This window comes from Adiantum capillus-veneris, chromosome 18, assembly GCF_014529385.1.
Source record: "Adiantum capillus-veneris isolate H3 chromosome 18, ASM1452938v2, whole genome shotgun sequence".
NCBI lineage: Eukaryota > Viridiplantae > Streptophyta > Polypodiopsida > Polypodiales > Pteridaceae > Adiantum > Adiantum capillus-veneris.
The window spans coordinates 132,872,754-132,899,590 of NC_140948.1; the positions used below are offsets into that span (position 1 = coordinate 132,872,754).

The following is a 26,837-nucleotide window of genomic DNA, read 5'->3' on the forward strand; positions in this document are numbered from 1 at the left end:
AATGTCAGAAGCCTCTACAATCAAGCACAGAAGGCATAGATAGAGAAAATGCATATACAAGAGGGTGATGCCTGATCTTCCACCTCAAATGTATCCAAGCTAAAGGCTAAATGAAGTTGTAATCCACTAAGGCCAGCATTCCTATGTTGCCAGGTCTAAGATTGATGATAGGGCAATATGGATTGTTGCACCTTCCATAGCTCCCTGTACAACACCTCATGTTTCGCTCTGTATGTCTAGGGCATGCACAGGCGTACTTGCATCCACTGAAAGAAAAGAAGAAAGAACACCCAATACCTCAACATATCTTGCTTGCACGAAAAGATTACTGAAGGACTCTAGAGTGAAGAAAAAAGTCAGCATTCCATCACCGCATTAATGAAGCTGCTCCATCATCATGTCATATATCCCTTCATGAAAACAAGTAAAGTTTAGATAAACAAACTATGTGATAACCTCACAACAAGGTATCAAGATATTTAGCTCACAGCTTCCACAGGACCACACATCTTACCATAATCTTGAAACAAAACTAGTCCTCCTAGCTTGAGGACTGAAAAAACACTTGGTCATCAAAAAGTACACCTAAATCGCGAAAAATACACCTCACCTTAAATTTGGCCAAAAGTTATCAATTAACAAAAAAAAACATCAATTTTTGGAGCAACTTAAAAAAATAACAGTGAACATTGTCAAAAAGACTTCAATTTTTATAAACTAAAGTCAATATAGAAAGTTTTGTAAGAAGAAAAAGTGCAATTATTCCTTAAAAAATTACACAACATTCCACTGAAAAAGTAATTGCATCCTTGAAAGCTTACAATTGAAAACTCAAGGCTTTCAATTACAATCCTTAAAATTTTTCCATCAAAATTTTAATGGTTTGTTGATAAAGATGACCAAACTTCTTTAAAATGAGACCATAAACATGAATTTTCATATCCTCCAAGTTTAATTTATTGATACGTAGTTCGCTATTTTTTTGTTTTCTTGTTCTTAGTCACCTTGATCACCTCAAGTAGTACTTGCTTGTATTTGCATTTTCTTAAACTGCTTTGTACCAAAATGAACATCAATTGAATACAAATTTTCAATACACTTGTATTGTAGAATACGCGAGTATGAAGATTTTTGTTCATTTGTTGTGTATAAGTATTCTAGGATTCAAGTTTTTTTAATTTTAGAAGACAAGAGTACTTCAATCTTGTATTCCGGAATACAAGTTTTAGCACTTCTCTATTTTAGAACACAAGATTGTAACAATTTTGTATTTTAGAATAAAAAATTACAACACAAGTGTATACTAGAATACAAGTTTGTAACCCATGTGTATTCTGGAATACAAGTTTGTAGCACAAGTGTATTCTGGTATACAAGTTTGAAGTACAAGTGTATTCTGGAATAGAAGTTTGTAGCACGAATACAAAAGTTTGTAGCATAGGTGTATTCTAGAATACAATTTTGCTGCAATCTTGTATTCCAAAACACAACAAGAATGTTTTTCTCTCTCCAGAGGTCGTATCTAGGTATGTCTTTTCCATCTCCATCTCCATCTCCATCTTCATGTTCTCCATCTCCTTGTCCTTTGTGTCAGTTTGCTTTATCTTCACGTGTGTACTTTGCATGGTTATGTGCAAATCATTTTTGCATTGTCGCGCGTGTGCAAAGTTTAAAGGAAATTTTCGGGTCCAGAACTTGGATAAGCATATTCAACATTCCGAGAAATTCTCTGTCAGGTGTCCTTTCGTTTTACCCCCCTTTTGGAGCTGTTTATGCCCTCATAATTTTGTTTTGAACATCACAACAAAAGATAGGTTTCAACCATACAAAAAAACTTCCTGTGTATCTTACAGAAAACATGTATTGGTGTGGAGGTTAGAATTACACATGCATGATGGATTGTAGATACAAAAAGAGAGCTATATTTTGTCAATGTTGTGTAGAGAAAGTTTTCATTAGTTGTTTGATACATTGGTTGTGTAGATCTTTGTACACATGGTGCGGATTTATTGTCATATGCATAAGGACACAACAAGAAAGCAAGTGTGATTCTTCTATTCTTGATGTACTTTTCAATGAGTGTAGGTTGGATGTTATAAATTACTCTCTTTGGTCTTCCTTGGTCAAACAAGTACTTGTTGTAAGAAATTTGTAAGATTATGTGGTTGGCTTGGAGATTGAACCGTTGAGTGTTGCTTTAACCACTCCGCAAAGAGATAGTGTAAGTACTATTGTAGCACCTATTGTTGTTGAGACACTAGAGCAAGGGAGATGTAACTAGCATAATACACTTGCTTTTGGTATCATTTTGTTAACATATAGAGATCTATTGTGCCATAACTAAAGACATACTTTGATTTTTTTGCTTTAAATATACATAAATTCTTAATTTTCTACTTAAGAAAGCCTTGAAATATGAGGAATTTTTAAATCTTCTTTGTTTGATTTTTTTGCAAATTTTATATCCTTCTTGTTAATTTAAGTATATATTTTGGATTTGGCATGCTTGATAGCAAGAATTTATGGTTCTTTTGTCGATGTTTGCAGGCTTGCAGCTTCTTCTTTGTAAAGCCTCCTCCTTCTGGTGATGCTCATGTTTTTAAGAAGCAAAGAATAGATCAACAATCTAATCTCGCTAATTAATCTTCATCTTCTCTAATTGGTTTAGGTCGTACAAGTTTACTCACTCCCTCACATAGTAAACTTGCTCACATCAGTCCTCACTTTCAAGCACTTAGGATGCGTGTGTCAATCGCTGGAGCAGATTCTAGAAGACAACTGCTTCCACCTTTTTTGCTTTTTAAAGTGGTGCTCCTCGATGACATATGTTAGCTGATCATCAATTTCTAGAACAAGCTCAAGGTATTAACGGGACTTTATCAATGATGCCTTTAAAGAGAGTCATTGTTCCCCCTAGAGGTATGCTTGCTACCTCTCATAAAAAAAAAAGGCATCAACTCATGATGTTCAAATCCTTTGGGAGCATGCATGACACAAGAAGCTTGAAGGTCATGCTTGGTCAATTCGAGTATGTGTTTGGATGTTGAACAATCGTCATGCCATCCATGCTTGGTCTCAACAATGAGGAAAGCGTTTTCAAAGTGGTAAGTTATCTTGTTGATGTCAGAGAAAGTACCTCGAACAATATCTTATATTTTCTTCTAGAAGGGAAAGAAAAACAAATTGTGAATGACAAAGAGAGGAAATATGCTTTCAAACTTACTTCATAATTTTAGTTTTTAGTTTTGTTTATGAAGCTTTGTTGCACAAATAGAGATAATCTTGTTACTTAACTTTTTGAAAAATTAGATGCAAAATTTGGGGTTTGTAAATTATAAGCATGTGTTTTATTTTCATTTTTCATCACAATAGTGAAATCACAAAGTTTATGTTTTATTAATTGGTCAAAAATTGATGTGATTATGGGAATGATTTTTTTAAAGATAAACATGTGATTGTAAATTCGTCAATTCTCCATTGCTTTTAAGATCATTCATTGTTAAATGAAGCATGACGTAGAAATTTTAAGATTTTTTAGCCATAATTTTTTTTGAAAAAAACTTGCAAGCTTAATTGCTCATTTTTGGAGTTTTTTGGGCTTTTGGGTTTTTTTGTGGCAATCAAAACTACACCTCATGCCCTGTTGTAATTTTTGATGACCGAGTGTTAAAAGCATTCCTCGATAGCATGCTACATTTGGTGAGGAGGAATAGAGGATAGAGTGAATATCTAAACACATGAAAAAGACAAATAATCACACAAGTTTACAGCTATTAAAATTCCCTATACAAAAAACGAAACGGTGGGACTATTTACTGACCATGGTTATAATGTCAATGCAGTTGATGCAATGAAGTCGTTTGCCTACAGCGGAACGAAGGAGGTTTAAACTACAGCAGGAACCTTTCTAAAACTTATCATATAGATAAAAGATTACCATTTTTTGAAGATATGATCATATCTTCATGTATAATCCCATCTAAATCCATGCATGACGAGCAACACAACCACAATGGCAATCACTGAATAGATATGTCACAAAGGAAAGGAACATACCGACAATCACAAGAAGATTAGAAATTTTCTCATGTAGGAAAAGAGAGCCTTTTTCAATGTTTTTCGTACAATGCATAACATCATGAGCTTCTGCTCGAGAGGCACCGCATACCTAGCTAGATACGATTGGGGACAGGGACCACCAGGCCGGCGGTCCCCTACCCAAAATCCTACCTAGCTAGGTATGTCGTGCCTCCCTCACAGAAGCTCATGATGTTGAGGTAAGTCATAATGTGGGAATTATTGTGAGAATCTGTCCAAAAATTCTTGTGAATTTTCATTTGATGATATGGTAGTTTGAACCAGATTGTGTTCTCTCCTCAATACAGATTCACTGTAATCACAAGCATAGACTACTCTCGCCTTGTTGGCCCTGAACAAATTGATCACCTTGCATATGATGCAAAGAGAAAAAGAACCTAAGACAATTTAATTCAACTATTGACTACATCATAAACCAAGTTCAAACTCCCCTTATCGTAAAATTTCGAGCACTGAGCTTCCAGTCCCGCACCGAACCTCAAAAATGTTCAAGACTCTATCAGAAGCTCGCAACCCCTGAAACATTTCTAAATGAAGACTAATAGACTATTCAACGTTTTTTGTAAATAAAACTTTTGTGAATAATTAGAATTTCCTATTCTTACATACTTGTTTCTAGAAAAAGCAAGTGACATTGTGTTTCCTTCCCATTCCCAATGTGAGAGCAAGAACACAAAGGCCTCAAGTCTCAAGAGAAAAATCTTGCTCTTGCGCTCTCTCTCTCTCTCTCTCTCTCTCTCTCTCTCTCTCTCTCTCTCTCTCTCTCTCATTGGTAGAAAAAACTTTGTAGCATACACACATGTGCATGCACATATTAAATGTTGAGGACTTTTGGAATTATACAAGTTCTTTCATTGCACATACATTATATGTTACCGCTTGCTCTTGACCTATATGGCACAAAGTTTAGCAAAATTTTTACAATGTGACTCTTTCTCTTTGATTTGCTTAACCTATAGGTAACTAATGTTGAAAATCTACTCTCTAGGTATTTTGTACTCTACCATTCCTTGAAACCTATTTGTTTCCTCTTGATATCTTCAAAAGATCTACAATAGTCAAAAGCTCCTCTATTATAAAATGCTATTTTTTTCTAACATATATTTTTCTCATATATATAGCTACACTTAACAATCTGTCAGTATTTATTTTGTACTTTATGAATCTTTTCATAAATTTAGCATAGGCAACATCGTTTGGAAATTATCGCAAGGAGAAGGTCTTGAGTTATTCAAGATTAGTACCATCCAAATGTGTATTTGTTGGACTTGTCAATGAGAATTAAGTTTAAAAAATCTTGCCATTAATTCACTAGCCCTTTTGTTAATCTTACTCTTTTCTTGTCTTGCTCAATGTACTTGCCATTAATATGTCCTTTTGTTAATTTTGACGCTCTTTTGTTTCCAAAAGAACCCCTTCAAAAAAAAGATCATTTCTAGGGAGAAAAATAAGGTAACACTTTCTTTTTTGAGCTATAATCGGCAAAAATGCATTTCACAACCTTATTATCCATTTTTTATGTTGCTTCAACCCTCAATTATAAGCAAAGCAACCGAAGAATCTTTTTAGAATATGCTTGTCGGATTTCAAAAACGTTTTGAATTTTTTTGCAAAAAAATTACTGGTCCCCACTTTTTTTTAAGGATACCACCAAATAGTGCAAAAAGTGGTACCACCAATATAAACTTTTACCCAATAGGAATTGCTACACTCACAACCATGATTAGTGGATTAGTGCCAAGATGATTAGATATATGTCAGTGTCTAGATGCCAATATCAAAGGAAAACCCAAAGGGCAAAAGAAGTCAAAGAAAGAGGCTAGGGACCACACATGACACCAAGGTAGACCCACAAAAAAGACAAAAAGGGAGAGAAAGAGAATAAGGAAATTCCCAAGGTAGAGGAGGTTCCTCTGACTCTAAAGGAAAAGAATAAGGCAAAGGACCATGTTTCCCTTAGAAAGAGCCCTACAAAAACAACAAACACATGCCAACAAGGAGCCAAACAAAGAGACAAAAATTAAATAGAAGAGGAAGCAGAAACACACAATAAAAGAGCCAAATCCCAACAAGAAGAAGGAAGAAGAGCCTTAGGAGGAGAAAAACGAGAAAGAAGAGCAAAAAGAGAAAGAGCCAAGCACTCCAAGAAAGATCCCAAGAAGAACACCAGAGACCAGCACAAGGAAGAGTCTATGACTTTTTTAAAAACCCTAAACATGTTACATATTGTAGAGAACCAGCATTTTTTAAACAAAAATTACGTATTTTCGTCTTGAAAACATTTTGTAGCAAATGAACATTTTTGTAAAGAGCACACATTAAATCCCTTGTAAATTGTACAACTCAAAATAAAAGAAAATACAAGTAAATTGAGCTTCCACTATTACATTTTTATTGTCTCCAACTCTTATGTAGCTCCCAATATAGTCTTTTAGTTTCTACTATAATTGTGGAAACCCTTGAATCTATCTCTAAATTTTTTTACTTGTCTAATTGTTTTGAATGTTTCATGTTAAGACCCAAAGCATGATCCATGTCATCTTCCAATCCTACACTTGAAGGGCCTAAATTCTCTACCAACCATGATGGGAGTTATTTGAGGTAAGTGGAGATAATCAGACCTAGCTTAGACTTAGTCTCAACCTTCTCGTCTAATTCCTCTTCTACATTCTCCTCCTCTATGGGCTTTTGTTCATGAATTTCCTTCACTTTTTAATTCTCCTTCTTGCTCACAAAAAGTAAGGAAGAGGAACCAAAATCCTAACCCATATCTTTTGGGCTATTGCTCACGTACTCTAAGTGTGAATGAAGTACATGACAACCCTAAACCGGGTTGAGGTATTTATAGTGTTGTAAATCAAGTGGATGACAAGACTGCACTTTGTTCTTTTGAACACACAAAAATCATACAATATCCAGAGGCCATGACGTTGGTGCACCTTTACACATGTAACCAAAAAATGAAAATTAACAAGATAATACATTTGCACAAAAAATTAATTATTATTGATATAAAAATATTTTGTACAAAATACCAGGTGTAGGCAACAATTGATACAATCCGCCAATAGTATTGGTTGTAGAGTAGGACTCTAAATAAGGAGTGGGCTCTAGCTTGGAAGACGATTCACAATCCCTTCAAGCACTTCTTGATATAGAAATTTCTCTTCAATCCTTCTTGGGACCTTCAATCCATTTATAACAAAAAGGGAAAGCAAGACTATGACTCACCAAAGCAAAGATGACAGAAAGAATAGTGACCACTCTCCACTCCTAAAATCACTCAAGGCAATCTTGGAGACAATACCCAATCAATCATGGATTTTGGTGGAACATAAAAATGATCATAAAAGAATGCCTCGTTTTATGCCAGAGAACCATTAGTTCTCTCTTTGTAAATCTCCTTATCAATAGAGCCATGCTAGACATCCAAAATATCCATGACACACTCCATTGATTTCCATTCCTCTATGCTTGAGGGATAGAGTCCTAAAATAAGCATTGTAGCACAAATAAATACAAAAAGTAGCTATCATAGAAGTAGAGAACCACAAACAAGCCAAAGAAAAGTGCAAAAAATAATAAACAATCTAGTATGTAGATATGAACCACTTATAGTTAGCTCTATGCAAAGTAAGGCTAGAGTTCCCAAGATGGAGGTGAAGCTTGTTTGCATGTAGAAATGATACACTAGAACCTCCTTCAATGTCTTCTTGGATCCATAAACTTGAAATTTTCACTATTTCTTTCCAACATGACAAGAATTGATTTTTGGATGAGATTTTTCTTCTCCTACTCTGTTGCATTATAATCCAGCTACCCTTGTTCGTGGATATTGGGATCCATTGGTTGTGTTCATCTAATCTGCCATAAGTGGTGATGGTTTCAATTGATGTGCTAGGGCATGTAGACCATATGAACTCCATTGCTTGAGGAGAAAAGCACACACAAAAGATAGAGGTGAAGAGAGGGAAGCACGAAGAGGAAGGAGAAGAATGTGGTGGAATAAGGAGAGATGTAGAAATAGGAGGGAAAAGGATGCCATGAAAATATTCAAAAAACTCTTTTTGGTTGGTGAAAGAGACCTTCTTGAGGTAAAAAGATCACGTAATGGAAAATTACTTCAGAGTGTGGCTCAAAGAAAACTCATTTTAGAAAATCACAAGTAATTTTTAAAATGAAGGTTCCGTAATGAAAGCCCTTCTCTCATTGGCATAGAGTACTCTTTCTCTCTAAACATTTAAAGGAAACAAAAATGACCTCAAACTTTTCCTAATGGGGAGATTCCTCTTTACGCTTGAGAGGTGCACCTAGCCATTTACTACTTTTATATAAGTAGCCACACATTGTATACACGCTAGTAGTGTTACTAGTTCCATTTCATAATCAAGTATTGATAATTGTTTTTCTACTTTGTGCATTGTCCAAGTGCTCTCTCTCTCTAATCTCTCATTATGAATGCTATTCTAATCATACCACCTTAATCCTAACTTTACATCTGCACAATTACCATAAATAACTATGTAAACTACTTTGAGGCTTGTGTATACTACTTTGACCACTTCTCTTGAGAATTCCCTACTTAAAATATTATCAATTTTGTCAACGTTTCCGATTCAATGGAGGAGATTATAAGATTGTTTATCCATAGGTTTTGGATGCATTGGATATAGCATGACAAAATTTATTGTCTATTCTTGCACTTATGAGACTTGGGCCTTGTTGAAAAGTTTGTGGATGCAATATATATTCTTCATTTTAACTATGTGATAAGCAGTGGCATCTTACACTTTTATTTTTGGGTTATACAAGGTCAATGCATAGAAAACAAGTGCATTTTTTGATACAAAGACTTTTTTCATTTGAAACTTATTGGCTCTTGTTGCATTTGGTAAAAATTTAATATGGTTGTTGAACCTCCTATGTCCTCTACTTTGTTTTGTGTGCTACTATAATCAATACTTCAAAGAAACACACCAATGCAATCATTGGGATACTTCTAGCGTGGATTCTACTAGTATGTTTTACACATTAACTATAGATGCTAATGTAGAATGCTTTGATAGCAATGCTACGCAAATCACATTACATCGCATTGTGATAATGACCACTTCTCTTGAGCCTTCCCAAATAAAAATATTTTTAATTATGTCAACAATGTCTCGGATTTAGTGAAGGGAGATTGGTAGCAAGTTTTGCATGCATTGGATATAGCTTTACAAAATTTATTTGTCTATTTTTGCACTTGTGAGACTTGGTGTTGTTGCAAAATTTGTGGATGCAATATGTAGTCTTCCTTTCCTCACTTTATGTGATACATTTTTAGCATCTTACACTTTGATTTGTGGGCTATAAAAGCGCAATGTATATGAAAAAAGTGTACAAGATTTCGCAAATGCACTTTTTCATATGTATACTATTCACATTCAAAGCTTTGGTTTGTTTAATTTGATCATTTTGTTAGTTCATGTTGAATTTGTAAAAAAATTATATGGCTTCTTCATTGCCTCCCACTCTCCACATATTTCACAAACATTCTAAGTTTTTGTGATCAGAAGAATCATCATCAGTTTCCACTTGTTCCAATCATGTTTATGGTCGGATACATATCTCCTCTTTTAGAGAAACACTTGTATTTTCACAAGTCCTTGATAATTTCTTAGATAAAATTTGGTGGTATTTATGTTCTTTCAAAAATTTCAATTTACAATTGAAATATATTTGCTTATACTAGAAACACCCTTCATTTTAATGAATAAAAAGGAGGAGTACCGTACTAGGGGTTGAGAGAGAGAGAGAGAGATTAGAAATAAAATAAGTCATTGTTGAAGATGGCATGATGATTGTTCAACATCCAAGCAGTAGCACATGTTTGGTGTAATGCTACCATGGTGAGGCTATCTTGTGTGTTGTTGAGCCACCTAATAGATGTCCCACTTAAGCTTTGCAATGTCACTCGATAATATCAAGCTCTTAGACATGATCATACATCCTGCATGGGAATGTCTTTTGGCGAGCATTTTTCGACGAGCCTTTATAGTTTTAGATTCTACATGAAAAATATATCCATTGATATATAACATGGTAGTTTATTTTACATGTAACACATGTAGATGGGCTACCAAAGGATTGTCCAAGACATCCCTTTTTGGTACCACCCATACATGCTTCAGCCCTATTAATCTGGTGAAGAATGATGAGTGTATTAGCTATCAACAAGAGGATTTCAAGTAAGAGATATATTAAGATGGTCACATGCTTATCCTCATTTTATTTTTGGGTTGCAATAGGTGTATTCAACCACTACCTTTGCATTTGTGACCACTCTTCATCCATTGGAGAAAGACTTCTTTTTCATGAGGGGATACACAAACACAAGGGAAAACATTAATTCACTTTACAAACAAATGTGCAGTTTACAACCTAGCAACACCATACTTTCACATTTAAGAGTTGCATGCCATCCATGAGGATTTTGATGGGAAGACACTGCTCAATTTCCTCTTTCAGCCTTGAATAGCACTTCTAGCAAAGATCCAAAGCATATGTAGCATTTGCTTAATTATAGGACAAATACACTTATATCATAGATGCTACAAAGGACTTTGGTAAAAGCCTCAAAGAATAAACCCTCATATTTAACTATGCTTCCATAAAAAACATACCACTCATAATAGGGACATAGAAGATTATCACGTCTAAAATAAATATTGGCTAGCCAACTCTTTTTTTTAGTATCGTTTCTCAAAAAAGGGAAGATGGTTAGATCAACCACATCCACTTTACGTTGGACATCTAACTTATATTCCTGCATCAATAATCTACAAAAAAAAATCAAGAATAGTTATTAATTGTCAATAAAATTCCTCAATGCAAGAAATTGTCAAAGATGCTTTGAAAATACATTCATTGATTTTTTTTTGCCAATCTTTAAAAACTTCAATTGAATCAACATCCAAGAACACACAATATTTCGTTTGAAGAAGGTCATTCTCTAAAAAGGCAACCACCCAAAAACCATTGGGATTGACACTTCTCAACAATGAAGGGAGTTGAGCTTCAATCTCCCTAAGTTGTCTTGTTTCCAGTTCCTCCTTGTCAACTGTTATCTCCTCTCCTTCTATATAATCTCCTCAATCACTACAAGAGGTTCTTCAACGTAGCGACATTCGTAGTGCGACGCTAAAATGTGGAAAATTATCGGTGTCTCTATAGGTGTCGCTATACTCTTTGTTACACTGTGACGCTCATGTTCAGAGAGAGAGAGAGAGAGAGAGAGAGAGAGAGAGAGAGAGAGAGAGAGAGAGAGATACACACACATAGATACAAACACACATCCATTGAGAGAGAGAAGGAGACAAAAAGAGAGAGAATGAGAGATAGAGAGTTATATAGATAAAGAGAGAGACAAAAAGAGATAGAGAGAGAGTCATAGGTTTAGGATTTAGTTTTTATATTTAAGTTAGAGTTTAGGTTTAGATTTAATGTTAGAGCTTTGGGTTTACGTTTAGGATTTAACTCTATATTTTAAAAGGCTTAGAGCGTAGCTGGGGATATTTAAAGATAGTTAGTGGTAGAGCTTATGCTTAGATTAATGATTAGATTTTGGATTTAGTTTTTATATTTAAGTTTAGCTTTAAGATTATGGTTTAAATTTAGAGTTAGGTTTATGGTTATGTTAGCAGTAGTTTGCATCTACCTCACATGAGTTTAGGTATGTAGTTGTTTGCAAGCTCACATGTGCAAACGGCTCGCGGACAAGCCGTTTGTGCATGTGATCTTGCAAGTAAGTAAAGAGCAATGATTGTAAGTGAAGCCACCATTCTGAGAGGTGTGTCATGCGAGAGTCCAAAGGCTTCTGTAAAGTGATTTGAAAAAGACCTTTTTTACGTCCCCAAGATGGAGTTCGAAAATGACTTTCTACGCTTTTCTCTCTACCTTCTCTATCTTTCTCTCTCTCTCTTTCTGTCTATCTCTCTCTCCCTCTCTTTCTCTCTATGGATGCGGAATTAGGTTGAAAAGATTTCAACGGCACATTACCTCATAATGGAGGGAAGCATGTAATGTGCACAGCAATCCCTCAAACAAGGAACAAGGAGTTGATGTGAAAAGATGTTGAGCAAGAAGCATAATAAAGAAGCTCTTCTTCAAAGCACCAATAAAGACTAGATTTTAACTCGGTGTTTCTCATCTTCGTGCACCTCTAGATCGAGGTGTGCGGGGATCGGCCATGGCTAGAGAATGTGAGGTAGTTTACAGTGTGATCTATGGTCTCTTGATTTCAAGAGAGAGAGAGAGAGAGAGAGAGAGAGAGAGAGAGAGAGAGAGAGAGAGAGAGAGAGAGAGAGACATAAGAGACGGAGGAGAGTAAGAGAGCATTAAATTTAAGTTCAAGGTTCAATGTTTTTACATTCATTACAAGTAGTGATGGTGATGTGGGGCCGTCCAACTAAAATGCCTATCTCTCAACAAGGATCTTATAATCAATGCAAACATGTTGTGCGATGGACAAGACGCGTTTCTTTGCAGCATGTTTGAGAATTTGTCGAGTTTGACCCATCTATTATAGATAGAGTTGTTGCCAATTACAACTCGTTGGACTCTAACACTAGCCAATATGCAGCCATTTTGCAGCCCAATAGACGTGTTCCCAGGCGCTTTACTCAAGCAGCATATGTGAGACCACAAGATGCAACCTTTGACAGCTCCAAGGGTGATCATGCAAATGAAAGTCCCAACGAGGCCATGTCTGAGTCCGAAATTGATGAAATGATCGAGACGATCATGGATTCAAAAAGGCCTATCTATGATGACATGAAAAGTGAGGCCAATACGCCATTGTATGGTGGAGCATGAGTGAAGGATTGAAGGTGCTCCTGGTTCTTCTCAACATGCATACAAAGTTTGGATGGAGTGACACTAGCGTCATAGCACTTTTTAGGTTATCTATTACAATGTATCTACTTCAATGTTTCACTAAATGTATAATGTACCAAATTACGTACACAAATGTTTTGCATTTTTTCTCTGTGTAGATTTCTCAAAGAGCATATACTACCAGTTGATAATGTGATGCCAGATTCCAGAGAGGAAGGAAGAAAGATATTGAAAAACTTGGGGATGGATTACAATCTCATTCACTCTTGTCCTAGCGACTGCATTCTTTTCAGAGGGGAATATATAGACATGGAAAAATGTCTGAAATGTGATTCCGAGAGATATCAAGTAGATCTCCATGGACAAAAAGTTCCGTTGAAGGTGTTGCAACCCTTTCCTCTATTGCCTTGCATCAAGCATTTCTTTGAATGCAAGTTCATGGCCACTCTAGCAACATGGCACGAGGAGAATAGATCTTCGGACAGTGTGTGCTATAAATCCCTGTAGATTGCATGACATTGAAGCATATAGATGGCACATGGCCCAATTTTGCGAAGGAAGCTCAAAATTTGCACCTTGGCCCGGCTATGGATTTCATACATCCATTTTTTCAGAGGTCAACATCTTACATTGTATGGTCAGTTGTCATTGTCAACTACAACATCGTCCATGGTTAACAACCAAGAAGGGGTACCTATTTCTAAGCTTGATTGTGTCGAGGCGGTATAAAGTGAAGAATATGGATGTGTATCTTTGTCCACTATCAAAAGAGCTACAACAATTGTGGATTGGCATAGAAGTGGTGGATATGAGGCGACACACACAATGCCTTGATCAGAGGCATTTTGATGTGGACCATGCATGACTATCTCGGACTAACAAAATGCTCAGGTGATACTCAAACTCACACATTAAACCTTTGTTTTTCTCATGTGGATTTATTGTCATGTGTATACATGCAAGGCTCCAGACAAGTGGATATAGAGCATGCGTCACATGTGGCACTAGATTTAATGCACGTCGAGCGCCCTCACTCAAGAAGAAAATCTATGAAGGTCATCAAGCGCATCTTCCAGAGAATCACGAGTTACATGATGATTTTTGGAAAAAAGAACTACCAAGGATGTCTGCTCGAGCATGGTTAGAGCAAAAGGAGATGTGTGATGACAGTCTGTCCCCAAGGATAAAGAGATTCTTTCTATGGTAAGAGATTCTCTCTATGGTATGAGTTGTCATATTGGCCTAAACTCATGATCCAATCACTTGATCAATCTTAGTGCACATTGCGTGGCATATTCGTGTGTGTACTTTAATACCATTGTTAGACTTGTTTTGCAGTTTATTTTATAGGTGTCCAAGATAAACATGGATGGTTGCAACACTAATGTGTGTAGAGAAGAGTCAGGTTTCCTTGAGGTGGACTCAACCAAAAAGTGGACCAACCTTCGAGACACTTCCGTACTACCCAAGCATTGTGAACAAGTAAGTCTGTAAATATTTAACACCCAACTTTAGAGAACTGATGCTATGGAAGAACTCATGTAATTAAGTTATGTGTCTCTTGTAGGTGGTATTCCATCCTACAAAGTCTACACAAAACTGGTGGTATGTCATAGAGGTAGCCCCTCGGAGTGCACATATGTAGGAGGGCTACAATTTGCCGATTACCTTGGCATCTGTGGAGGAGATCGAAGAGGATGCCGATGATGTGGTGTCAGACAAGCCTGGTGCTGCCACTCTCTATGGGATGTCATAAAAACTAATATCTAGCCAGCCCAAATGAATTTCTCATATTAAATTGATCATTTAATGTGGGAGAATAAACGGGAAAAACGGTTATAATATAGGTATGTGCTTTCAGGTATATCTCGATCCGGGGCCAATGGTAAAGGGGCCCGAATGAGAGATGATATGTCAAAGAGAGCGTTAGCTAATGGAGCTTAAAGACCTTAGGGTTATCTTTAAAGACCTCCAAAGTTTAGTGATAAAAAGTGCTTTGACCTTAGGTAAGCTAGGGCCGAGCTTGAGGTGGGAACTTGGCCCAAGCTTAAGGTGCTTGATGAATAAGGTGCTTGAGGTGCTTGATGACTAAGGTGCTTGAGGTGCTTGTCGTGCTTGCCGACTAGGGAGCTTCAGGTCCTTGTGGGAACACCACCCAAGCTGGAGGTGCTTTGTCATGCTTGATGACTAAGGTTCTTGAGGTGAGGTGTGCGAAATCCAATCATTATCCCTAGAAGGAGGAGGCGAGCCGCCTACAAGAGGGGAATAGAGAGAGAACACACACACCCTCACACAAAGCAAGCTTGGTACAAAGAAAGCAAAAGGGACACTTGTCAAGTTCCCCCTCATGTTGCCCTCATGGTGTGCCTAAAGCCTATTGGTTTGCCACCCAAGGGGTCCAATGATAAATTAGTAGATTTAATTAATTGTTTTCTCATTTATCAAGTCCTCTCTCTCAAAGGGGAAAGGGGGACACTTGTCCCAAAGCTAACATGCTTTCTTGATATGCATCTTGAAGGGGAGGATCCAGGAGCACAATGGAAGAGGAATACACACACACACACACACTCACACACTCACCACCATAGCCACACACAGGTTGGAAGGGGAGAGCCGACATGTATTGTGTGCCCCTTTCTTTCTTCTCTATCTTATGCACTAAGTCACAATAGACATTGTGCCCCTTTCTTTCTTCTCTATCTTATGCACTAAGGCACAATACACATTGTGCTTAGTGTTAGTGGCTCACACAAGTGTATATCTGTACACTTAGGATTAATAGCAGTTAGTGATGGGCGGTCGGCCACATGGCCATTAAACCTAACATTCTCCCACTTGATGGCCAATGTGGGAGACCACAAGAATGGAAGAGAACACTCTTCACCCAATGCCCATCAACTCATGATAGTGCTGAAATGGATGGTTGGAGATACTTTTAGTGAGTGCATCCGCTGTGTTCTCTGATTTAGGAATCTTCACTAAATCAAGGCGCTTGTTTGCCAGGCATTCACGACTGAAGTGATAACGCACATCAATGTGTTTTGTTCTGGAATGAAACACTCGATTGTTAGCCAAGGCAATAGCATTCTAACTATCACAATGAAGAACTGATGTACACTGCTCCAATCCAAGATCTTTCACTAGGCGAACAAGCCAAACAGCTTCTTTGCATGCCTCACTCAATGCAATATACTCTGCCTCTGTGGTAGAAATTGATGTACAGTCTTGAATAATGGATATCTAAGAAATAGCAGAACCAGTAAATGTGTAAATCCAACCTGTTGTTGATTTACGACTATCAACACAACCTGCATAATCACTATTTACAAATCCATGAATGGATGACTCTCCATGACCATAGCATAACTATCTATCTGCAGTGCCACTCAAGTATCTGAGAATTGACTTGACAACATCCCTATGCTTTTTACCAGGGTTAGACATAAATCTGCTGACAAGTCCTATTGCATGTGCAATGTCAGGTCTTGTACCCACCATGGCAGACATGAGACTACCACAAGCTAAAGCATAAGGAACGTTAGCCATCGCAGTTTTTTCTCAGCAGATTTGGGACAATCTTTCTTGCTAAGTTTCAAATATGCACGCAATAGAGTACTCAAAGCCTTCCCCTTCTGCATGTTGAAACAATCGAGAACCTTGTGCACATACTCTTTTTGAGAAAGGTACAACAACCTCTTCCTACGGTCATGAGTAATGCACATACCCAAAATGTGATTGGCTTCACCCAAATCTCTCATTTCAAATTGACTTTTCAGCTTGGTTTTCAAGTCAGCAATGTTCTTCTTGGAATGATCAACAATAAACATGTCATCTACATAGAGGATAAGCATAATAAGTTGTCCATTGCGTTGTCTTTTCACGTAAAGACATGGATCCTCATTAGTGCGTTTATAGCCTAGGGAACGCATAAATGCATCAAACGTTTGATACCATTGTCTCGATTATTGCTTCAAGCCCTAGAGTCTTTTCACAAGCTTACAGACCAAATGTTCCTTTCCCTTTAGCACAAACCCTTCAGGTTGCTGCATGTAAATCTCTTCCTCAAGGTCACCATGTAAGAAATCTGTAATGACATCCATTTGATCAAGCTCCATATCTTCAGTGGCAACCAAAGCAAGCAACATTCTCAGTGTGTGACCACTGGAGAAAATATTTCCTGGAAATCGACACCATATTCTTTCTTGAAACCTTTTGCCACTAAACGAGCTTTGTAATTGTCAATCTTCTTCTTGTAAACCCATTCACAAGGCAATGCTTTCCTACCTTTTGGCAATGGAAAAAGTTCCCATGTTTTTTTCTTTGCAATATTGGACATCTCCCTCTTCATAGCATGTTCCCACTAAACCTTATCATTGGCTAGCATAGCCTCTTTGTGACAATAAGGATCACCACTATCTGTCAGCAAAACAAAATCCACGCCTGGAACAAAAAGTTTTGGCGGATGTGAGACTCTTTGAGATCTCCACGGCTGATCAGAACTCGCACTAGCTTGTGTAGTAATTGGCTCGAGAGTTGTCTGGATAGGAGGTGGTACATCGAAAAATGTCACTTTCCAGAATTCAACCTCTTTCACTGCTGTCTATGCATCTTAGTCTCACTAAAGACAACATCACTGGTACGGATCACTAATCGACTTTTTGGATCCCATAAACGATAGCCAAACTGACCATCTACACCATAGCCAATGAAGATGCATTTCGTGGACTTATGATCTAGCTTAGTATGCAACTCCTTGGGTACATGTGCATAAGCTTCACAGCCAAATGTGTGGAGTTTTTCATAAGACAATTTATGTCCTGACCGTAACTCCAAAGGTACACGAATTTTTAATGAACCATGTGGTGATCTATTGATCAAGTACACGGCTGTGTATAATACTTCATCCAAAAAAGCTTGCAGTAAATTAGCCTGTGATAGCACAGACATAATCCGCTCTTGGATGGTTCTATTCATTCATTCCACAACACCATTTTGTGTAGGGGTATAAGGAGCTGTAAACTCACGCTTAATTCCCCTACTTGAACAGAAGTCTCTAAACTCTTTGGAGACATATTCTCACCATTATTTGAGTGCAAAGCTTTCAATTTATGTTCAGACTGAGTTTCCACTAGATAAGAACTTCTTGAAGCAAGAAAATGTCTCATCTTTAGACTTCATGGCATAAACCCAAACATTCCGTGTTGCATCGTCAATGAATGTAACATAATAGGACGCACCACCATGGGATTTAGAAGGCATAGGCCCAGATAAATCACTGTGCACAAGCTCTAAGGGTTTTCTTTCTTTGTCAAAAGAATGTGTACGATGTATCCGTCTTTGCTTTCCATATTGACAGTGCTCACAAAGGGAAAATAAAAAAAAGACAAAGATCATAAGTAGCCCAAATGAGAGAGTGTCTCCATTCCCTTCTTTGACATATGTCCTAACTGGCTATGCCACAAAGAAACGGTTGGCAGCTCGGTTACAGAAAGATAATTTTGGCTGCCTTCGTAAGCATGCCATCAGATGTCTTCTCAGGCTCGCCATGGATTACAAAGGTAGTGTAGTTGGCAATAGAGAGCTGGTTGTAGATGGGTTTCCTTGTTTTTAGGGCCATTCATTAGCGATCTTGGGAGGGTCGATTCATAGTGTGGTTCTTGTGGTTCAAAGCTAATAATATGGGCATTCAGTAGGGCTTTACCAGTTGATCATCTAACACTGGAGAAAGAAATGTGAGCAGTTCCAAAGTGGCACTAAGAAGACGGTTTTTTTGGGATGAGTTTCATAGTTTTTTTTGTCCCTTGAGGGTGTAGTCCATGAGGAGCTGCCACATGGAAACATATGGTCCCATATGCATTGGTGAGTGCTTGTTTACTAGGGTATGTATACTTCAAAGTGTCCATTATTGAAGTATCCAAGGGGAGTGAGGGGAGGTATGGCCCCCTCCCCCTCCTTGCCCGTGGGGTGTTGTTGTGGTAGTGCTCGAGTGCGCGTGCAGCGGCGCTGTGCTACACTGTGTTGGCAGCTTTGGTGCGTGTTGTTGGCGATGATGGTTGCATAGTGGTGGCTCCCCACAGGCTTTGTTCACACAATGGGGACCCAAGGAGTCCTTCCCTTTTTAATGGATAGGAAGGGGACTTTCCCACATGCCGTCCAAACAAGGAGAGGGACAGATGGCCGACCTCCGAGGGGGGCTCCCCATGCAACCTCTCATGCGGTGATTACTAAAAGAAGCCAAACATGTGTTTGTTTAAGAACTTTACTAAAAAGAGGAAAAACTTCCCTTTTAAGGAGATGTTTTGAGACTTTTTCATGGCTTTTTTCTCTAATTTTGAGAAGAGAAGGGAGAAGAATACTTTTTTGTAAGTTCTCTGTCAAGGAAGCAAGCAAGGGGAGCCCAATTACCATATCTCTTTTCCCTGGTGTCAATTCCCATCCCCTTTCTTCTCTATTGCTCCTTTGCGTGATTAAGCCAGTTATGTGCGTGCACGTGTGTTTACCCCGCTCGGTTCCTCGTGTTGTGTAAAGGGGGAGAGAGAGGAGTGTTGTTTACAAGGGGAAGCGAAAAGTTGGGTGTGTGTTATGCTGCGTTCTAACGAGCGTATTGTGTATGTTGAATTGTGTACAAGCGTCAGTTTGCGAGTGAGATTGGGTGTTTCTAAAGGTACATTCTGAGACGAAAGGGGTGACGTGGGTACCCTTTGCTATATAGGGGCCTTTTTTTGGGTTTTGGGTATGTTCCCCCTTTCCCTCGTTTTGTTTGTTTGAATTTAAAAGTTATCCTTTGATTGCTTTCTTAATACCAGAGGTTTCACTCCCTTGGATTGCTAAATAAAAAGGCCTTCCTAGACGCCACACTCTTCCTAATGAGCAAGATTTGCATCAATGAGGATGGGACGCTAAGGCATTTGTGACACACTCGTTATCCAGAATGGGCTTGTATAGGGGTATTCAAAAACAAAAAACACTTGCCACTTCTATAAATGTTGCTGACAAGATTTATTGGTCTTTTTCATTTTTAGTTCACTAGATGTTGATTTCAGAATATGGCTAGCTCTATTTTGGTCCTTTAGAGGTGCTTCACACATTTTACAAGATTTTCAGCATTTTGACATCATTGATGAGTTTCCACGAAACTACAAAAGTATATTTCTGTGTGGACTTAGCTTTGAAAGATTTGTTCTTTGCAGCACAAAAAGGTTCAAAATTTGTCAGCTTCTCAAAAGTTTTTTAGCATGATCAAGTTGCTTTGGAATTTGAGATTCTCGTTGCTCAAAAATGTTCCAACAAAACTTTTGCCATTCCGATTTCACTCTTTCCTGCATTATGACGACCAAGTTTCCCAAAAGTTTTAGTGGTACCTTCAGCTTTAGTACCTGGCATATGAAAATCAAAGGATACCTAAGGAAAACGGGTTTTTGGAAAGTCATCAAACCAATACCAGGTGGTGAAGTCAACCAATTCAACTTGGTAAAACCCAACCTTTTTCAGGATCCTGTTTTTTATGTCTACACTTTTTAGTTTGTTTGAAGTTGTTATGTCATGTCAATAAAACTGTAAGGGGTATAGACACCGCCTATGTATGTACAGAAGATAAGGCCACCCTACCTACATGTCCATGAGTTGTTCTGTTAGCTCAGCCTTATGTTGTGCACCCCACTGATGTCTGAGGCTGAGTATGTCTATTGTCCCAGTGAATTATGTGCACCCTATGTTGTCCAGGGAGGGCTTCGACTCTTGTTTTCACGTGGTGTGTCAGAGTCCTCCACATGTTGTCCATCGGTCTGTCAAAATTTTATGTAATCGGTCTTAAAGAGGGGAATGTTAGACTCAACACTCCCATAGTGAGATTGAGATTGATCTCCGAAACCATACTCGATATGCACCACAAAAATAAAGTGATTAAGTTGTAGGTAGCATGTAAAGACTAAATATATGTAATAGATCTTATTTTTTGATGTAGACAAAGTTTAATCAAGCGATTAAGTTGTAGGTAGCATGTAAAGACTAAATATATGTAATAGATCTTATTTTTAACGTGGACAAAGTTTTGAGGTCGACTTTGGTTGTATAGGCACTCCTTCCTCTTTTGCTTCCGCAAACTCTCTCCTCCTTTATCTCCAATCCAATATGGTCAGGTACAACAAAGAGATATCATATTGATGTATAAAGGCAAATATCAATTTAATGAATTTTTTGAATTTAAAATGTAAAAGAAATTACTATCATCTTTGTGATATCTCAAACTATCGCTCATTGACATAAAACCTTGTAAGCGTTTGGCAAGAAGCATACATAGAATTTTTCCGATCCTTCATTTGAGTTGCCAAGAGGAATAATCGCGTTTCATGAGGCTTTGCCGTCGTCAACAAGCAAGCATGCTGGCTAGCTCGCTACGTGGTGAGGCCGAAGGCACACGAAGAAGAAGAAGAGCGAGCGTAATATTGAAGGACTAGCTGACTCCCATGACTAGACTCAAACAGCTTCACCTTCCTAGCTGCTAGAGCGAAGGTGCATCCAGGGCCGCCATGCTGCATGACTAGACTCAAACAGCAGCTTCCTTGCAGTAACAACTTCTATGGCTTCTTAAGCAGCATCGTTGTACTCATCTAAGCCAACCTAGCACCATCAACTCCTCTCGCTTGCACACGGACCTCTCACAAACCTCTCCCTCTCTTCTCTCTCTCTCTCTCTCTCTCTCTCTCTCTCCACGCTCATTTCATTTCTCTCTGCTCACCATGTCTCGCATTACTTTCGTCAACAATAGCGGTGCCACACTGGAATTGAGATCCAAAGCGAGGAAGTAGGCCCTGGGGAAAGCGTGACGCTCTCCATCGCCTCTCGCGACAGGCAGCCTAATGTGGTTATCATGAAGGGTGGTATGCAGGTGGGTAGCATCCCCAGCACCAGCCTCATCAGCAACCACCGGATTGCTATCGACGCCAACTATACTCACAATTAGGAAGCATGAGCCACCTTTCTTCACACAAATTGCTTCCTTGTTTGGGTAGATCAATCAGAAATGCTATAATATTACACAATTGCCTAATGCCAGCCAATACACACATCCTCGCACATTTGTTCATTCATCCATTTCGATGGATAACTCATTCATTCTTTCATTCTCGGGACAACATTGTACATACCTAGCAAGCAATCTATACACCTTATATATGAAATATGTTTCAATTCCATAATTTCATGCTGCTTAAATCGTGTTTCCTATTGAATGCATGTCAATACATACGAGCCAATGTCAACTCAATCGAAATTAGTACAGCCGTCTACCAACTCATTGTTCCCTGACTGATTAGTGACTCGACTCCAAGCACACTGATCAGTTGTCTTTCACACATCTTTTCTAAGGGCAAGTTGTTTTATTATCAAACTCTCTAACCAAAGCTAGCTGACTTGGTTTTGATAATTGTGTGTGGCTCTTGTGTCAACCAAAGTGGCCGGCGCCTCTTGTCATCAGTGTATTTTATAAAGCATTTAGGTATTCCAAACTAGAAGCCCAAACTTAAGAGGCATGTACTCCTGCATCTCACCATAATCACCACAAGCGACAGCTTGTCTACACATTACTTACCTCCCTCTGCATTTGAGGCAGATGTTTGGATGTAGATATTGTAGTTAAGTTAAAAACTGGCACCATGAAGGTGCCCACGTAATGCGTAAATGCCCATCTTCATATACGTTAGATACTTGTTCAGGGCTTTTGGCATTGTGCACAAGAAATTTGAGATTGTTCTGTCAAGATTCATTTATTCTTTCAATCCGAGGCCATTCGACCCCAACAATGGAGTACATAGAAACCAATCTACTCACCATATATGGTGGATGTACACCTACTTTTGCATTCTTATGCTAATAAGTCTTTTAGTGGGCTCATTGTATTGCTTTGAATGTGCTTTGTATTGAATGCATGTCAGTAGGTAAAACCCAACATGAACTCGATCAGATTTACAGCACGCATTATTCCCCTGAGTTTGTGACGTATTAGTTACTCAAAGCTAAGCTACAAAGTAGTATTTCTAATCAAACGTTCTAAGCCAAGCTAACTGCCAAGCTGTTTTTTATGATCAAACTTTCTAAGCCTGGCTTGGTTTTTGGCAATTGTTTGCGGGTCTTTTGTCAACCAAAGGAGCCTCTTGTCATCAGTGCATTACAACCTGGGCTATTCAAACAAGAAGCCAAAAGTTAACAGGCATGCAATTGCAAGTTATCGGAAGTGTTGGATCAAGAGAACAATGAGTACCTCAATAAATATGTAATAACAGGATGACATAATTAACACAAACAATTGCCAGTCTAGAGATTACCTCTGCCTTTTGAGGGCAGAGGATTGGATGCCGCACTCCTAGGCAAGTTCTAAACACGCAGCTATGCACTTGATGCGTGAATGACCATCTTGACATGAGAAAATGTCTGTGTATGAGTATTTAGATACGATATACCCAAAACACGACATAACCTTAAACAACCACAATGATCCTTTCTATATCAACTGCAGGTGACCTTGATCTCAAGTACCAAACCTGCTCCAAAATGAAACATGGGTCACCCTCGTTGCAGGCCAGCTCCTGCAAGTAGCTTCAATCTGTTCAGCACTATCCCATTGCCACAAGGCAATACTCATCCACTACCATGGCTTGTAATTTTTTAATTGTTTTTTCTTATACCAACAGAGGGCAAAAAGTTCCCACTATTCTTCTCCTGCCGAAAACGATCTCAACTCAGAGATATTAATCTACTTGTCCTTCATTAAGGCCAATCTACTTGTGCTGCTAAAACCGTGTGATGATTGCTGCTAATCAAGCGTCCCAAGGAGATACTCAAAGCCCGATCAGCTCATGCAAGATTGGACAGTTCCTTTGTGTATCACGATTCCATTTATTTTTGAGCTCTGCAAGCCCCATTTTAATACAAGTACAAATTGTTCACATGAGCTCATGATGCACTTGCCCATTCACACTCACACAAGTCAAGATTGTAGAGCTCTTGGACTTTCGATCTCCCAACGATTTTATTCATTCTTGAAATTCATGAAATCCTCCTTCTAGAAGACCTAAAATTTCACACCTCAAATGGATGAGTTCAAGTTCTAGAATATTCAGAAAGATACTTATGCCAAATGCATTAGAAAAGGCATATTACCATAAGAATTCTTTGTCATGCATCTCTATTGTTGGGTCTAATTCTCTCTTCCGACGCCATTTTCAGGGCACTGTCTATGGCCAGCTGACAATGCTAGCTCACTACCTATGTACAACATTAAAGGAAGGTTTGTTGTAGAACCATAGTTTTACCTACACTCTTGTGGTCAAAAGTTCTTCAAGGGAAGGTATTACACATCTCTTTCTGCTACACCCCTATTAAAACACCTCTTCTGGCCGCCATCTCCATCACCCCTTCCTCTTCTGCTTTTCTCACTTGCTCACCGGCCGCCATCTCCATCACCCCTTCCCTCTCCTTTTCTCACTTGCTCACCCCCTCCTTTCCTCCACGCGCTCTCTGCAATGATTTTGATTCCCCGCTTGTTGGGGGGGAAGAGAACATAACGCATGTTGAAGAACAGGCTGAAGAGACTCCACTTGACCCAACCCCACTTGGTAGGCGTCCTGGAAGACCACCTAAATCACATAAGCGGGGTAGACCAAAAGCATCATGCATGCCTGCAAATGGCACACCTGAAAATGTATCACCAGAATATAGTAAATCTGCATGTGGTGGCCGACCTAGAAAATGTAAGCCTTCTCATGCAGGGGGCAGACCTGGCCCTTCAAGCAGCCCATTTGATGTTGCTAATGATGATGAAAGTGATGATGAGCATGCATCAGAAGGTGAGGGGGTTGAATGTGGTGACAATGAAATATTGGAAGCCGAGGGTCCTGTACTTGATGACTCTCCTGATGGAGATGCACATTTTGTTGATGTGATTCCTCCACAGTGGAAGAGTGGTGATGAATTAGAGCAAGAGCCACATGGTACATTTCGGGCTCTTCCACCTTTCAATGGTGTCAAGGGACTAGACTTGGGACATATGCACGTAAATTTTGTGAGTTTCATTTGTTTTTGATGCTCTTTCCACTTGACCTTGTTGATCATGTTATTAGTGAGACTAATGCATATGCCGAGAAAGAGAGGCAAAGGTGTGGCCGGTTGCATGACTCCATGCGAAGATGGGCTCCAATAGATCGGCATTCTTTCCTACGTTTCATGGGTGTAGCTTTGGGCATGGCACTACACTACATGCCGTCAAAGCAACATTATTGGAAAGATGAGGTAAGAGTCTCCCTTCTATTTCCTAATTTTGGTGAAAAGATGAGTCAAACTACATTCCAGCAAATCAAAAGGTTTTTGCATTTACGGGACAATGCACAAAGACCACCTCGGGGAACTAGAGAGCACAAGTTATGGCAATTGCTTGAGCTAGAGGAGAGGTTGAATTACACTTTTGAAAAGCATTATAATTTAGGTCAATGTGTGACTGTGGATGAACGCATAATTCCTTCTAAGTGTAAATTGAATCCATGTAGAGTTTACAATCCCAAAAAGCCTCATAAATTTGGTATCCAGGTTTGGAATCTATGTGACTCTGCCACGGGGTACAATTTTGCATTTCAAATCTATGATCGACAAGATGCCATGTACTGAATTGTCTTTTTATGTTGTTGCAAATTTGGTGAAGACATTGCCAAGAAAAGGGCACCATGTATTTTTTGATAGGTACTTCACATCTGTGAAGCTTTTGGAGCACCTAAGAAGTGAAGGTCAAGGTGGCACCAGCACTTATGTATGTAACAGGAAGCACTTTCCCGCCACCCAAATGTTGCATTTGGGTAAGAGAGCACGGGGTGCTTGTCGGTTTGCTTATTGTAAGAAGCAAGGTCTTGTTGCTTGTTCTTGGATGGACAAAAAAGAGATTCTTTTTGCTTCTAATTGCTATGGTGTGCAAAAAGGTGAGGTGTTGCGCTTGGTTGCTGATAAGAGATTGCCTTTCTCATGTCCGGCACTTGCCGTGAAATATAATGCATGCAAGGCTGGTTGTGATGTCTTTCATAGCATGGTTCTTGGTAGTGGCTATAGCTTGCAAAGTAAAATGCACGGTTTTAAGTGGTGGCATGCAGGTTTTTGGGGTCTCATGGATTCTGTTTTTACAAATTGTTGGATTATATGGAAGGAAATGTATGGCAAAAAGGATGTGTGTAGATTTGACTTTATGCTCCATATGCATGAGCAGTTGGTGGACAATGCATTTCGGCCTTATGTATGCAAGAGGCCAGTTGTTGAGGATGCATACAATGGTCACTTTCCTATCCGTTTGCATGATGTAGCCAGCAAGTACTGTGTCGTTTGTTGAGCTAAGCGAAAGAAGCTTCTTTCGGAGCATAAGGAGGTTGATAGCTCAAAGCCATCACGCACCATTTGGGGGTGTGGTAAGTGTCAAAAGGTTATGTGTGCTGACCCTTGCTTCAAGGAATTCCATGCAAGGGTTGTTATCGACTTTCTTTATGATGGGCGCTCAAGAGTCTCTAGACGACGTCATCCGCCCTTATGTAACTTCTCTGTATCACTCTCTCTTTATGTGTAGGTATTTTTTTCATACATGGCTGGTTTTTGTGCTCATTGACTCCCTTTTTTGTTTGTCTGCAGGAAAGCTTTTGCAGGTGGGATGCTATTGGCTGGTTTTTGATGTAAAATGCTGGTTTTTGCTGCAGAATGCTGGTGTATTTTGCTACAGAACAGGTTTTGTGCTCATTGACTCCTTTTTTTGTTTGTTTGCAGGAAAGGGTTTGCAGGTTTCAAGCTATTGGCTGGTTTTTGCTGCAAAATCCTAGTTTTTGTTCATGGCTGGCTGT

The 26,837-nt window shown here is 38.8% G+C and overlaps 1 pseudogene; it reads right to left on the reverse strand.

Annotated features, from left to right (window-relative positions):
• Positions 1-216: 216 nt before the first annotated feature.
• Positions 217-24,426, reverse strand: LOC147436452 (uncharacterized; annotated as a pseudogene).
• Positions 24,427-26,837: the final 2,411 nt, after the last annotated feature.